This window comes from Ptychodera flava, unplaced genomic scaffold (assembly GCF_041260155.1).
Source record: "Ptychodera flava strain L36383 unplaced genomic scaffold, AS_Pfla_20210202 Scaffold_34__1_contigs__length_2629520_pilon, whole genome shotgun sequence".
Taxonomy (NCBI): Eukaryota; Metazoa; Hemichordata; class Enteropneusta; family Ptychoderidae; genus Ptychodera; species Ptychodera flava.
Genome location: NW_027248356.1, coordinates 171,464 through 187,758, shown reverse-complemented (window position 1 = coordinate 187,758; position 16,295 = coordinate 171,464). Strand labels below are relative to the sequence as shown.

General features: G+C 37.6%; 1 pseudogene; it reads left to right on the top strand.

Moving 5' to 3' along the window:
* Positions 1–5,769: 5,769 nt before the first annotated feature.
* On the top strand, positions 5,770–15,112 carry LOC139127681 (ubiquitin-conjugating enzyme E2 Z-like; annotated as a pseudogene).
* The last annotated feature ends 1,183 nt before the right edge of the window (positions 15,113–16,295 follow it).

Here is a 16,295-nt window from a genome sequence, read left to right as displayed (position 1 = left end):
ACTTGCAATTGATATATGAATACATGATTAGTGACAGAATTGTCCAAAGTTACAGCTCATGGCTGTTCTTGCATAATGCACAGCCATTTTGATATTGTCCCATGATTCATAAATAAATCTCGTGAGAATTGAAACAGAATCGTGCAATCGAGCCCTTGCAATAGGAATGCTCACCAGCGAGAATTGAAACTTATGCTATACATTGCAGACATACGCATTTTAATTGCAGCCACAATGTTCAGTGCTGCAGTTGATTTGCATTGCGGTCTAGATGTACCGTGTTGTGCATTTTAATCGCGGTCTTAAATGTTCCACGTTTCGGTTGATTTTCATCGCGAGGCTCATGGTCCAGTATTCCCTGTTGTTCTTTATTTTAATCACTGTCCCAACGATGCGTTCCGTGTTGCTGTTGATTTGTATCATGGAGGTAGAAATCTGCCTTGGTGATTTGTATCGCGATCTCTACGTTCCGTGTTGTTGTTCATTATAATGGTAGTTCCAACCACCGTGTCCCAACGTTCAGTGTTGCTGTTCATGTAGTTGATTTGCATCGTGGTCCCAACCTTCTGTGTTGTAGTACATTTTGATTGCGTTCCCTTTTATGTTGCATGTTGCTGTTGATTTGCATCGCAATCCAGAATCATGTAATTTTCAGTGTTAAAGTAAAGACAAGTGGATACAGGGTTGATGTGTTTGATAATTTATTCTTGTGCATGCAGCCGACAACTTCTTCCCATAGTGAAGGAGGACACTGTACTGATCATTAAAGCGAAACCCTAGAAGTTACCCTATGAAGTACCCCTCATGGGGAGCTTATGGAGGTGTGAAATAGTTACTTCCCGTTATAAGATACGACGACAGGCAAACTTCGGAAATCCGAAAAAAGTCGACTGGAGAGGCTTGGGGGACACGCCCACATTGCATTTTTCTTTTGCCATGGTTCATAATCACGTGCGCTAAACAAAAAAAAGAAATGAATATAACTGTTTTATAGACCATCAACTGTATTTCTGTGATTTTGCAACATGAGCGTTTCATTAGACCTTAGACTCTCTCAATTTGTAATTATGCTCATGCAATGGTTGTTTCTATTCTATCTCCACAGCAATGTATCTGCAGGGTAAAGACATCACCAGACTTGCCTCCATGGCTAAGCTCAAGAGTGGAAGGCCAGTCAGAGAAACGGCTGATACCTGTCTGCAATACATGGGTGGAATGGATTTTACAGGTGATGTCTCTATCAGCAGATTCTACAGGGATTTCAAGTACATGTACCGGTATGCAGGGGTTAATTTGTTCTTCATTCCAGATTAGTTACGGTAATACGTACATAATCCTCCGTCACGATACCATGGATATCAACCATGCAAGCATCTTGTGCTACTGCAGAGCCACTCAATTAAGGGATTATAGTCATCAGTAAAATCACTTACGCAATATCAAAACAGGTAATATGTGCTATCCAAACTACCGGTAAGGGTTTGTGTACAACACCTTTGGCTCACCACATTGACATAGAGGGCGCTCTTTTAACCATCCTTACAATATTTAGTGAGCAATCGAGTTCTGTTATAGAGATACTCAGATAGAACAGCTCAATGCACAATGAGCAATCGAGTACTGTAAATATACAGATTCATTAATAAAGTGGCTCATATAAAGGAGTCTGTCAATTATAAAACTTAGGATAAGTAACCAAGTAGTTTGTTTTCATTACAAATCACAAGTGCAGTGCCAGAACCACAGCAAAACTATTAGTAGATTGTCTGGTCTGTCATAGAGATTGAACAACTCACTGCACAATGCCAGGTAATTTATTTGACTCTAGGATATTAAAGAAATGAGAAGTACAAGTTCAAAAATTCAGCCTGTTGGTACATATTCTGTCATATTATGTAGAGCTGTAATCCCCTAGGGTAAAATGGTTGGCCTGTGAAGGCAACTTGTACAAGCAGAAATATTAATGTGTGTAGAGACAGCATGAGTTTTTTCCATGTTAGCTTTTTGTAACATACTCATATTTAAGGCGCTGCTAGAGTTCACCATTACTTTTTTGAAGTCTACAGTAGTGAGAGCTGTCAGAGATATAGGATAAGATCTGCCATGATAGAGGACAGAATATCTGGACAAAGAAAGTCAGCAGTTATTTCCTTTACAACAGTGTTGAATTGTTTGAGTTACCATGGCAATACTTACCATGTTTGACACAATTTTATGACACAGTGTTTTGTCTTTGTTGACACTGAAAGGACCATTCAGGGTTCCATATAACCAATAAAAATTGTTTTAATAATTTAATTCAAATGCAATGGTTGTTCTATTGTATCTCCACAGCAATGTATCTGCAAGGTTAGAGACATCACCAGACTTGCCTCCATGGCTAAGCTCAAGAGTGGAAGGCTAGTCAGAGAAATGGCTGATACCTGTCTGCAATACTGGGGTGGAATGGGTTTTACAAAAGATGTTTAATTGGATTGTGCTGAAGGTAATTCACCAACCGTAATTTAGTTTCTTTGAAATATCTCTCATCACAAATCCTCTTTTTGTTACTGAGTGCACGCTGTCCCATCGATTTTGTACTAGATGTCATGTCAACAGTTTAGCTCTCAAGGACTTCAGCTCAAAATACAGCATTTCCACACTTGTTGTAACAATTCATATTTGCTAGTTTCAAATGCTAAGTCTCTCAAGTCCATATTTGGTAACTTTTCACTTCTAAGTCCTTCAGCAAAGATTTTGTATTATCTGTAGAATATGCCATGTGGAGGACTTGTGTATGAATTTGCATTATGGGTAAAGTGTTCTGACCTATGGAGTTGTACCAGTATGTTGCATCATGTGCTATTGATGTTTGCTATTGATGAGATGTACTTTGCATCATGGGTAAACTGTGTTGTTGAGTTGTACCTGCACTTTGCATCATGGGTAAAATGTACTGTGCTTCTGAGTTGTACCAGTAATTTGCATTTTGAGTAAAATGTGCTGTGCTCTTGAGTTGTACCAATACATTGTCATGTTAGGTGCAAAGGATTGACATTAAAACTGTCAGGAGTAAAACTTGCCTTGGTGAATGTAGAGAACATTGAAATGAATTTTGTTGAAATGTACAGAAATAGAGGTACATTAGTTTGGTTAGGGATGTTCAAATGCATTGTGGGTAGTGTGTACCTTGAAAGTGGTGAACTGTCTAAAGTTTGTAGGTCATTGCAATGCATCATGGGTGTATGTACACAGCACAAGACAAATGTAAAGGTATTGCTGGTGAACTCAAGTCTGTACCTTTGTGTCATGGCATTGCATTGTGAGTAAAATTTGTGGTGTGATACACCAGATATATTCATATAGTTCTGATGTATGTTTCAAAAAAAGAAACTCTGCTTTGACTTTTTCAGACATTGAAGTCAAGTTATTTACAGCAGTAAATGGAGTTGATTTAAGGCATACCTTGACATACACATACAACTGTGATTATGTTCACTGAATTGATGTAATTGTGATAGATTATCATATACCCATGCCGGTATTGCTACATCCTAGTGACGTTCACCGTAAAATATCAGCCATGATATTTCACAGTAAATGTCGAGATATGCACGATGAACGTCATCAGTTTTAGGGTTTCCCGAACTACATTAGCAGTTTGTTGGTAAACAATGTAAACAACAAAATGGCTGCGAAGCGATGTCGCCGACGTAAAAACTTGAAGGGCTTCGAGGAACACGGGTATTTCTGGTTGCAAAATACGGAAATATCACGTTGAGTCTTGAAATTTTTCCCATGGTGTTTTTTTAGTCATGTTCTAGCAAACATTCTGCCGTTTGCACGGCGCCGGCTCTGTGCACTGGTCATAAAATCAATTCTTGTTTGTAATTATTCCATTAGCAATCATCACAAATTACTTCCAAGCAACAATTTTGCTTTTGATTTGTTGTGTACATACACATACCTTAGAAGCATACAGTGCGTTTCACCTACCGGTAGGTACCGCAACTCAGCGTATGAGACCAACACAATCCACTTACAAAACATACTTTTAAACTAGCTTTGGATCACAGACACATTTCAAAGCCACCGACTCGTCGATTAATTACAGTAAAACAGCATTGGGCAGCCGCTGTCTAGACTGAGAGATAACAGTTTACTAAACTTGATCTGCAATGTAAATGTTTCTTTACAATTTCAGCTAAGAGTTCAAGAGGTGAAGGTATTCTCAACAGAAAGTAACTAACAAGCCACACATTGTAGATCAAGTGTATCTCTCAATCTAGACAGAGCAGCTGCCCAATGCTGGTTTACTGTAATTAGTTCCAGAGACCAGCTCTGGAACTGTTAGTTTTTGCTCACTTTCCTTCTTCTTTCTTTCTTTCTTTCTTCTTCTTCTTTTCTTTCTTTCTTTCTCTATTTCCGGTTTTACTACCATAGAACATGCTATACACAAATTTTACCTTAATTACCCAGAATGCATTGCGACACGCTTATGACGTCATCGCTCAGCTCGGACGGGTTTTACGGGCATTTCTTGTTTGTTTATTTATTTATTTTTTATTTGGCATTGCTCAACTATCATATTGCGTTCAGTTATTAATAATTCTAGCTTTATTTCGTTTTGTTTTTTGTTGCTTTTTGATTTTATTTTCTTTAAATACTCGCCGTACGTGGCTATACTGTTTCGCCCAAATGCTCATGAAACAACATGGCCGCGTATCGATCGCCTCGCTCGCACAGAGACGGAAAAGTAGCCTTTCCCTAAGTTTACAAGCGCGGCTGGGCACATCGTGTACCTAGGCGAGTGGGTGTGCTCGAAAACGATGATCAATGCAAAATTTGGACTCAAAATCGGCTGTTTTTGGCGGAGAAACTGCCCGCCGTATTTCTGAGGAGCCACCAGCGGTTTTTCCTATATCAGTCTGCGGGGCTGTGGTGGGAGGCCGTTTAACGCCGGTAACACAGCCCTGCCATGCAGAGCTAGGCATTCATAGTGAACGTACTGTCTGTCATGCACCGGCATGCGTTGGCTGCACGTAAAAGCAACTCAACTTTCCAAGATCAAATGGTCAGTATCTTGTGAAAACAGCGACATAGCAATGAAAATTGTTTTAGTCAGTGCTTTTAATCAAATGAAAATGCATGTGGCTCAATTTCAACGGCCTAGGTCCGATGTTTCCTCTCGTCTGATCATCGTCGTAAATGACACCCCTCTTTACGGCAACAACTCAGCGCTACCTGTCAAGCGATTGATTTTTGCGTAGGTCGGCGGAGCGAAAATTATTGCTCTGGCTCGCGAGAATGTCGTCTGATAAACATTTCCGTGCGTCGTCGCCCCCGTATGTATCTGTTGCGTTTTTACCGTACATGTAGGCATTTGTAATCTGTGTACTGTAATTCCCCGGACTGCCTTGCTTTTAGTTGTATTATGGTGTTTACTGCTATCAGCCCTGAATATTAAAATCCAAAGCACTCTTTCATTCTGCACCTATCTTTGTCACACATTCTCTTGTTTCTTCCGCTGCTCTGGTCTCTGGAACTTCGCTTTTGCTTGCAAATGCTTTCTAGTTAATCTATGAGTCGATGACTTTCAAATGTGTTGTGATACCCAAGCTTATCGTTTGTTTCGTACGTGAATTTTGTCTGTCTCAAACGCTGATTTGCGGTACCTAGGTGAAACGGGCTGTATATAATGAGAAGACAAAAGTGTTCTTTTCTTTGTACCATTCCCTGTGAATGATATTACCCTATAATTTCTGATACAGAGAAATTCCATGATTTGTATTATGTATACATGTAATACCGCTTACTTCTGTTTCTTTACAGGTGCATGCACTTATTACGGGACCCTTTGACACCCCTTATGAGGGTGGTTTCTTCCACTTCCTTATTAGGTTTCCTCCAGATTATCCAATCAGACCCCCTAGAGTCAAGTTAATTACCACAGGTGATGGTAAAGTTCGGTTTAATCCAAACCTCTATCGAAATGGCAAAGTCTGTCTCAGTATTCTAGGGTAAGTAATTTTCTCCATTGCATGTCCTACTCAGTGTGCGAAATTAACGTTGGTCTGACGGTCCGAGACCGACAGATTTCTCGTCGTCCCGAAAGTTTTTAGCAACATGTCGGTCCTGATGACTGACTGAAATTTGGAATAAATGATGAAAATTTCTCCGTCAAGACCTGTAACAGATGCAGATGATGACTGACTTTGAAGCATGAGATTCAGACTTGAATGTCATGCATCTATCAACGTTTTCCACCATGGGAGTGCTGGGCAACAGGGGATATTGATCGCACTTCGAGTCCTGGTAGTTGGGAATTTGATCTCTATGGTACGCCAGACGGGGAGCGGGCCGGGTGGGGGTAGACAATGTCGCAACATAGAAATTTTGTCTGGCGACTTTTTGCATTTACAAGTGTTGATAACTGCCTTGGAAGTCTTTGTATATCATATCTCAGGTTTATTGTAGGAGTAAGTAAACACACCCCTTTTGAGGGCATTAGATCTGGGCTAGGTAGATTCCCTTGTAAAATTAAGCTCAATATGTCTGTGATAAGATATTAGTGTAGATTAAATAATTACCAGGAGACCATATTTTGAAAAATGCTCTTACAGAAAATACACAAATCAATTCTCCATGGGCAAAATTTGTTCATCACGTTTTGGGAAGTTACAATCACAACTTGCATTTAGAGTAAATTCTTATTCTCAGTTATGCAAGTGTCATATTTCTGAGAGATCAATTTTGTGCCAGAAAAGCGGAACAGATTTTTTATCACTATGAGTGTTGAAGAAAAAGTAGAAAACATGAAAAAGATTATGGAACAGAATTTTCTGAACGTTGCTTTATTTATAAGGAATTCTGGTTTTTGCTGACCCCTCCAGTAGCTACATTGTACCTACAGTTAGCTGGTTACAGTTAGAGTTATATGTACTTCAATTCAATTTACTTGGATTTTTGCTCACGTGTTGACACACTTGGGCATACATGTATGTCGCAGCAATGTCTGTCTCTGTGTCTGTGTGTCTGTCTGTCTGTCTGTCTGTCCGTCTGTCTGTGTACTCAATATCTCAAAAACGGCTCATCAGATCAGAATCAAATCTGGTGCAATAGTGCAATATTAATTATAATAATACGATATTATAATAATACTCGTCTAGCAAGTGTTACCCTGGTAATGTTAGCATATCTCCGTCATATGACAACAACACCCAGTATCACTTCAGTTCCACACTTTAAGTGTTTGGAATTTATAAGTACACGAATGTACGGTACATAATACAGCCCTTCATTTTATCAAACTGACTCCGTTTTCTTTGCTTTGATTTTCCATTGAAGCGTTCAAAACATAAACGGATCATAGAAGAGTTTAAGACAAAAACCTACTAAGAGAACAGTGCTGTTGACTAATCATATTTGGTTTTGAACATGGAGGTATTTTTTTACCTCTATGGTTTTGAACTACGCCCGATACAAGGACTAGATGTTACACGACAGCCCAATTGTGCTACTTGCAGTCGACAATCAAGTTCACGTTTCGCTGCGTTTGTTTGTGGACCGCTAGAACATCTTGCTTGCTCGTTGGTCTTTAACCAAAGTTCACAAGGCCGACTGTTACCACGATATATCGACGTGATAATGAGTTTACATTTTATAAAACATAGCGGCCTTATCATAACAGTTTTGTCGAGTTGCACGATCCGTCATTTATACTCTCTGAGGCCGAGAGTAGGGCTTCAAATTGTTTCGATGTATATCAATACCGTTTTACGCCAGGCATGCAAAACTCACTGTCATCCTGGGCTGTAGGCCTAAATGTTGCAAAAAATACGTCTTTTAAGATTTTACGGTATCATTATCTGATCGTGTCGATGGTTTTAAGCAGTATCGAGTGTCTGACAAACTTTTCAGAGTCATTTTAATTACTTTAAGCTTTCAAAGGGCGATGATACCCAGCGATCTCTCAGGCAAAACTTTTCGATCAGAAAATATGCATTCATTTCCGTGAGTGGCGTTTGCCATTCATGTTCTCTGCAATTTCTATAATCGAGAAAAAGTTACGATACTTGTCCTTTTAATTAAAAGTATAACTTCATTATTCATACACTTATGACTGATTTCAAGGTACTAAGTTATTCACTCACTCTTCTACCACTCGCGTTGGCTAATTTCAGTGATTTTCAGCTTGCCAACCATTTTCAAATCACAATATCACATGCCCTGGTGTTGTGTACATTTGTACACAGCAATGTAGAGAACAGCATTCCCCATAGGAAGTCATGAGAGACAAATTTTCTCGCTTTCATCAGCCACATGTAGCCAGTGCATGAGCCTGTATTCCCCGGCCCCTTGGTGTTTGACATCATTTTATAGTCCGAGAGTGGGGATTTGACATTGCTAGAAAAAATGTTAAATTCTCCTGTTACTCCCATAGTCCCATAGAAAAAAATATAATTGGGAGTCGGATGCATCTACCGCCTACCTATAGAAAGATGTAAGTGTATGATAAATATTTGACAAAGCATGTACACAGTAGGCAGTCAAATGATTGACTCTGAAACGTAAATGCTACACAGAATCCAGTACTGTACTGTTTAGTAGACTTTACATACACATATAAATTATGTATACATTGACTTTTGTCACACACACTTACATACATACATTCATACATACATACATTCATACATACCGGTAAATATACATACCGTACATACATACATACCGGTACATGCATGCATGCATGCATACCGGTACATACGTACATGTACATACATACCGGTACATGCATGCATGCAATGCTTGCATGCACACATAAATACACCTGTTCATCTTTGTATAAACATATAGGTAGGGCATGCCAATACAGAGAGAGAGAGAGAGAGAGAGAGAGAGAGGAGGGAGAGAGAGCAAATGTACTGTAAATATTGACTTCAGTAATTAGAAATACATATTCATTTCATAATATATTTTATTATACATGACAGAACCTGGTCAGGGCCGGCATGGAGTCCAGCACAAAGTTTATCCAGTGTTCTTATATCAATACAGTCATTAATGAATGAAAAACCTTACCACAATGAACCAGGCTTTGAACAAGTAAGTGTTTACTAAAAGTTTTTACTCTTAATTTAGTGTCTACTATCTTTCGTTAATATCATACTTGAAAAGGCATGTAGCAGAAACTCTTAATGGTGTTTCAAAAGCTTTGTTTGTACACCAAAAGTTCATGTTCTCTCTAAAGCATGTTAAGTAGCTTGCAAACACAATGTCTACATGTGAAGAATGTGCTGCTAATGATATCAATGAAGTCTACCCATATACAGGCTGAGTTGACAAATTGACAATTGTATCTGAACCTGCTGTAAGTATAACAAGAAAAGTAGTTGATATTGAAAACAAAATGGTGGAAAAGTCATCAGATATTACAGCTACTAACAAGGACAACAAAAAGCAAGTGTACAACAAGCATGCTAGCAATCAATCTTGCATAAAGTCTGTCTTCAATGTGCCCATCTCAATCTCTGTACTTTCAAAAGTAGATGCCTGAAATGCTAATTAACACTGTCAATCTTTTCTTTCAAATGGAATGTTTATCAATCTTTATCAATACATTTTCGATTGTAAAACATTGATAATAAAGTGGTGCCTTTAAGAAAGGTACTCCTTCAGTCAAAGTGTGGGACCCTGAATGGCGCCCCCAGTGGCAGATTTGTATATTCCTTTTGGTACCTCAGAACAGGCGTAACATGGCAAAGAGCTTATTTGTAAGCCACCAGAAAGAATGTTTTAGTAAAACGGTACTGACAATTGAACTGGAGTATAGCCATTAGTTTTAAAAAGGCTAAAACTTATTGTTCAAACACCACCATTTGAAAAAGTGTTGCTTAACCCTTTGAGCGCCAAAGTCAATTTTTGTCACCTTTATAAAATGTAACCCAGTCAATTTTTTTTCAGATTTTTACCAAAATTTTGATAAAAAACTATAGCCAATTAAATTTTATGTCCATTTGTTCCAAAATTATCGAACAACTGCAGAAAAATTCATAAAAATTTGTAAAATGTTGTACTCAAATTTTGGTGGGAAAAAATTACAGCACTCAAAGGGTTAAATCTGTGTCCAATACTTTGACAGAACATTGACAATATTTTAGAGTGCAAAAGTGAGGTTTGTAACTAATCTTAATTGCATATTGTTTGACATGCAACATTTGTATGATTTATTGTATTACGTGACCACTCACACAGTGGATCTCAGACTCTTATGAATTTCAAAATTTCCAGACTTATGAATTTCAAAATTTCAAGTTATAGTTACCATCCATAGATATCAGACCAAAGTAAATATGCCAAGGTTTATTCATATACTGTCCCTAGTTCCATAACAATGATTATTGACTCTTAAACTTTGTTTCTAGGAGAGACAGAGTGGTGACGCCCAGAGATATAATGACTGTATCAGACATGAAACGATACGGGGGTAGCAGTTTGTGAAATGTTAGAAAATACCTCAGACAAAGTTCCAGATGAACTTAGGTAAGTAAAGTCATTGCAGTTACTGCACAGTCCCATCTTAGTGTTTGAAAACATTTACCACAGCCTTAGTAGAAACAGTGGAGAAAAGAAAAAAATGAATGCATCTTCAGGTATAGTCACCCAATCAACTACAGTCATATTTTCTATTTGATTGTTTGAGGGCGCTGTTTACCTCAAACAGTGGTGTTCATATGGTTGTTACTAGACTGTAGACAGTGACTTGTGCTGTTATAGCTGTTACTTTGTTTATGAAACAGTGAGAAGTTAGTGCAGCTCAAATGTTTTTAGCTCACATTTGGTATACCAATGTGAGGTTATTGTATAAGCTAAAGTTGGTGGTGTCTGTATGTATGTGTGTACGTATAGTATGTCTGTCAACATCAAAAACTCGCAAACCCCTGCACTTTTCTGCTTGGTATTTGGTGTGTTGATGCATCCTGGGCTATAGATGGGATTTTGTTCAAATTTAGTCTGCATTGCCAAAATTATGCAAATGAGCTTAAAAATGTGAAAATGGTCAAGAATTAATAACTCAAGAACCACAGTTTTGATTGCTTTGAAAATAATTGTGCAAGTACCTTAGGTGAACCCTATACAGTTTTATGAATATCATGGAGATATCTTGAATTTTGTATTTTTGCTGAAATTTTTGGTTATTTTTCTAGTTAGCTCACATTTGGTTTATACCAATGTGAGTTTATCGTATAAGCTGAAGTCGATGGCGTCTGTATGTATGTGTGTGTGTATGTATGTATGTATGTGTGTATGTATGTATGTATGTATGTGTGTACGTACAGTATGTCCGTCAACATCAAAACACGCAAACCGCTGCACATTTCAGCTTGGTACTTGGTGTGTGGATGTATCCTGGGCTATAGATGGGATTTTGTTCAAATGAAGTCTGCATTGCCAAAATTATGCAAATGAGCTTACAAAATGTGAAAATGGTCAAGAATTAATATCTCGAGAACCACTGTTTTGATTGCTTTGAAAATTTGTTTGCGAGTACCTTAGGTGAACCTTATACAGTTTTATGAATATTGTGAAGATTCCTTAATTTTGTATTTTTGCTGAATTTTTTTGGTGATTTTTCTCATTTTCATCAGTAAAATTCTTCTTCTCTGAAACCGCCAGCCCAATCGCTCTCAAGTTTGGGTTGGATCTTTGCGAGTGTAATACTCTTCTAATTTGTTGAAATTATGACAAAATTGGGAAAATTACTATTTTGGAGCAATTTTGTCATTTTTGGTCAAAAAATCTTAAACAGTATTTTCTTTTTAAAACCCCTGGACAGACATCTTTTATATTTGGTACATAAACGTACAGAGATAACAATAGTTAGATATGTGGAGATTGTCCCGAAATATACAAATTTGTATTTTTAAGACAATATTGTCATTTTTGGTCAAGAAAACTTGTTCTCAAAATTAGTTGTGTGATAGCTTTGTAATTTGGCATAAAGTCCCAAGGGATGTTATTAGATAAATTTTCTGCTCAAAGTGTTGGGAAACCCCTAAATTTGTATATTTTAGGTAATTTTCTCTGTTTGTGACCTTAAATGACCTACACCAACCCGGATATGTTGTGAGACAGTTTTTAAGGCAGTGAACATAATTGTGTCATATTTGGTATCAATTTGTAGGAAAATTTGATCCAGAAAACAAAGCTGAGGTGAATTATTTCTATTGCGGACCAATTTTTGCAATTTTTCTATGTTAGACTCACAAGAACTGATGCGAAATTTGGATCCAGGATAATTCCAGATGTTGTAATCATCCCCCCCCCCTAGTGGAAGGCATTGCACTATCTGTAACTAACTTAAGTGCCGATTATCTGCTCTACTATTAGAACGATAGCACTCATAGCATTAATTACAACTCCCCAAGGTTGTAAATACATTTCCTGCCATCTGGCCTTATGTAAACATGGTCAATACCAGGGGTGGAGCATTTGATATTCAGGAGGGGGTAGGGTCTAGAAGATTTATGACGTACACTTTTCCCCCACTCCCACCTTTTCTTTTTATCAAGCCTTCTCTGGCTATGTTTTTGTTGTTGACATTTTAAAATGACCTCCAGTACTAAGTTGGAGACCTTATTTGCTTTTGTCATTCTTGTTTTTCTGGTTTAAGGAATGTCTAGCTTTCCCGGCACATACTCACTTGGTTAGACTGTGGTAACAGAGTCACTATGTGCCGGGAAAGTTGTAGAAATTCCATGAATAAATTAGTTTCTCCTTGAAAAGTTCTTGTAATTGAAATCGAGTCAATAAATGCGGGAAAGCAAAGCAAATAAACAAGAAACAAAATCAGCATTTGCCAAGAAGCTGTTGACATATAATCCAACCATTTTGCCAAATCTTTTGCAAAGGACTTTCATGTTTAGAAACAGTATATTCAAGAAGTGGTGTCACCACAAACTGATGATGGTTATACCTGTCATAGACAAAGCACAGTAGCCAATAATGGTGACACACTCACTGCAATGTTTTGTGAGTAACACTTATTGAATGTTGCCTGAGAAAGTCCCTTTCATTTTAAGAGAAGAACATTTATGATGCATATATATATTTGTTATAATTATTGATAGTTTATTTACAGTGTATATAGTTTTCAAAATTATTAATAGTTTCAACTTGTAGGAAATAAATGTGATGTTTTCAAGGCAAAAGAGGCCAACCACTATAGTACATAAGGAGAGTCATTTAAATATCTTTGTCAGCAGACGACCGAAGCAATGAAAATTCAGGTAACAGATTTCAAATCCTTGTTTGCATTATTGCTGTTTTCATGACTCTAACAGATATTTTGTTATGTGTTTCAGAGATGTGATGGAGAAATCATTTCCAGAATTTTATGATTATTACACATCAACTGTCAATGACAGGTTGTATCTATCAGGGCAAACAATGCAGGTATGTATACAATGCTAATTAGCATATTGTAGCTGGCATTGAATCTTCTTTGAACAGGAACTTGCCCTATAAAAGCCGGATTATCGTAAATCTATGCAAATGTAAAAAGGCCACGCTACTGATTGGACGTACCCTGTTTTGTCCCAGAATCCCATAATTTTGCCATGTTTCAGGTGTTTATTATCATTGAACCTTCCATGTGAATGTATAGCGACTAAACTTGAGTCGAAAAATAAACTGAAAAAATGTTCTGTCTTTTGTTAGAGAACGCATATCTGTTTCAGAATGTTTTCCCTGTTTGACCATTTAACCCCTCTTTGCATATGTTTGGAAAGTGCCCATCATGATTATTCAAATTTATACGGTCTAAGCAATGCTATGAGAATTCAAAAAACTCCGGCCCAGTGTATGCAAATGACTCTGTCATCAGTAATCCTCTATTGTGCACCCATGGTCCTGTAACTTCCCTTTTAATGACCTTTAGCACTGTCTCTTCCCTGAGGAAGTAAATGCTAGATTCTTCACAAAGTTAAACTTTATTGTACATTTTCTCTTCAGGATCCGTTTGGTGAAAAAAGAGGTCGCTTTGAATATGCAACATTAAAAACAAGACTGGAAGTAATCAAGAAAAAGATAGAAGAGAAATTAGGAGATAAATTATCTGATTTAGACAGCGATATGAGCACATCAGATACAGAAACTAATATTGATACAAATACCAATCAATCAATTAGCTGATTAGTCTATCAATCAATCAGATGTTAAAATATGTCGTTGAATGTAAATAGTCATAATAATTATCAGAGAAGAAGGCAGATAACTTACCATTATGATGGTAGGTGTCTGTTTGTAGTTCATGATGTGAACTGTTTGCAAAATGGCAAAATATAATGACCCTTCCAAGTTTTGTGTTATGGTTTTATCGCAGGGTATGTTTTGCTAAGTTGTCATGACAGATTGTCTGTGTATCTGTAGACATGGAATGACGCCCGGTGTACAGCGAAGGTGACTGACTGTGGTAGCCAATGCAAATGCTAACAGAATGCATACCATGGCACTATACCGTACATTATGACAGATTTATTTAGAGTTCAGTCAAGAGAGTTTGTATCATATTGTGTCCCATGTTTTCTGCTGATGTGCAGCTGGCTCAGAAGGTTGTATCTGATTGGTGGATTGTTACTATTCACAGCAACTTGGGGAGTCTATTGTGTATAATTCAATGATAACGGTCTTTCACATGCTAACCTAGATAAAGTTGTACATGCCTCTACACTGAAACAGTCACTTAAACTTCTGTTCAAATTTCCCTCAAGTAAACTTTGAAATTATTCTCTTTAAAAATTGATAAAAAAACAAGGGTAAATGTGCAAATTTTAAGTAAAGGGAAACTACTCATGTTTACCAATCTATCAAATTCAAAGCAACCACTTTTTCTAAGTTACCTTGTGGTGAAACTTAAATTTTTGATTTTCTTCACTACCATAACGTAGAAAGTTGATATACTGTACAAGCTTCCAGACAAATCTCACATTCAGCAGATCAGTCAAGTATTGTAAAAAAAGTGAGTTTGAATATCTGTTCCTACAGAATCTCTCTACATTAAAGCCTCTGTGTACCTGTGTTCCATGTTTTTCACATGCTAACCATCAATAAAACATCTGTGCACTTGAAATATAGTGCAGGGCCTGAAAATTACGCTTGCCCGATGCCCGGGACAGACTGATTTCTAGTACGGACTAGCGCAAAACTAGCCCTCACTTGCCCGCGGGCAGAAAGTTCAGAGTCAACTCAGTGTTTTGCCAAGAGTGCGTTCTTTCGTCTTTTGACGCAAATTAGAAACAATGTCCCCCAAAAGTACCAGACATGGGTCACTCGGACGCACTTAAATCGGAGCTTACTTTTTTCGTCTCAACGGAAACACTAAAGAAAAATCAGTTACTCTGTTACAGTTTGCGATTCATGGTAAAAGCAAGTCGATGTGCGTCCACTAGCCACTTGACCCTGGGGCAAATGCCGGGCCACGTACTTCTCCACTCATTTTACATGTAAAATGTAACGAGATAATAACCAGACAATGATGTTTGAAGCGGAAGCCTAGATCATTTTAAATAGAACAACTAACTTTTCACCAAACAATTTGGACAGTGAAACAGTGAAGCAAACTTTATTGACAACTACGGTTACTCTACCCAACTAACCTGCTAGCTATAGTAGAACACAGTGTGTACGGAGAATGAAATTTCTAGCCACACTGCACGGAGCATCAAACGGCACTATGTGGTGTGATGGAAGCTAACAACTTTACCTAAAAATATCAGTAACTCCAAAATTTTGATGAAGCACTATATCCCTGTCTTTCAAAGTAGTATTTTACAGTCAGAAATTTCTCCAGAATGAGTCTTATGCCGCTCTTCGATCGTACGCAGCAAGCTTGTGTAGGTCACCATGCTGAATTCCTTATATGGTCAAGACCCCCTATCTTGATTGTAGCGGACCTTAACAAAAGCCACCTAGCTTGTCAAAGCCGTGGTATGGCAAGTTGCTATTGCTATTATCAGAAAGGAGTTCCTCTCAGATATTCAGTGTTTTCAACCAATTTTTTTGCAATTTCAATGAAAAAGTATATATCATTTGGGCAATTATAAAAATGAAGTGAACTTTACAGAAGTAGTGAAAAAACCATGTTAAATGTCTGCATTTTTAGACTATTGTCTTCAATCACTCCTACTTTTATAGTCATAAGTGTGATGAAACATCTTACCAGTATTTATTTCTGTTAAACACATCTTAATGCGGTAACTGGAAAGAATTCCCATAAACGACGAAAGCATATCAAATAATTTTCATTATGGTAA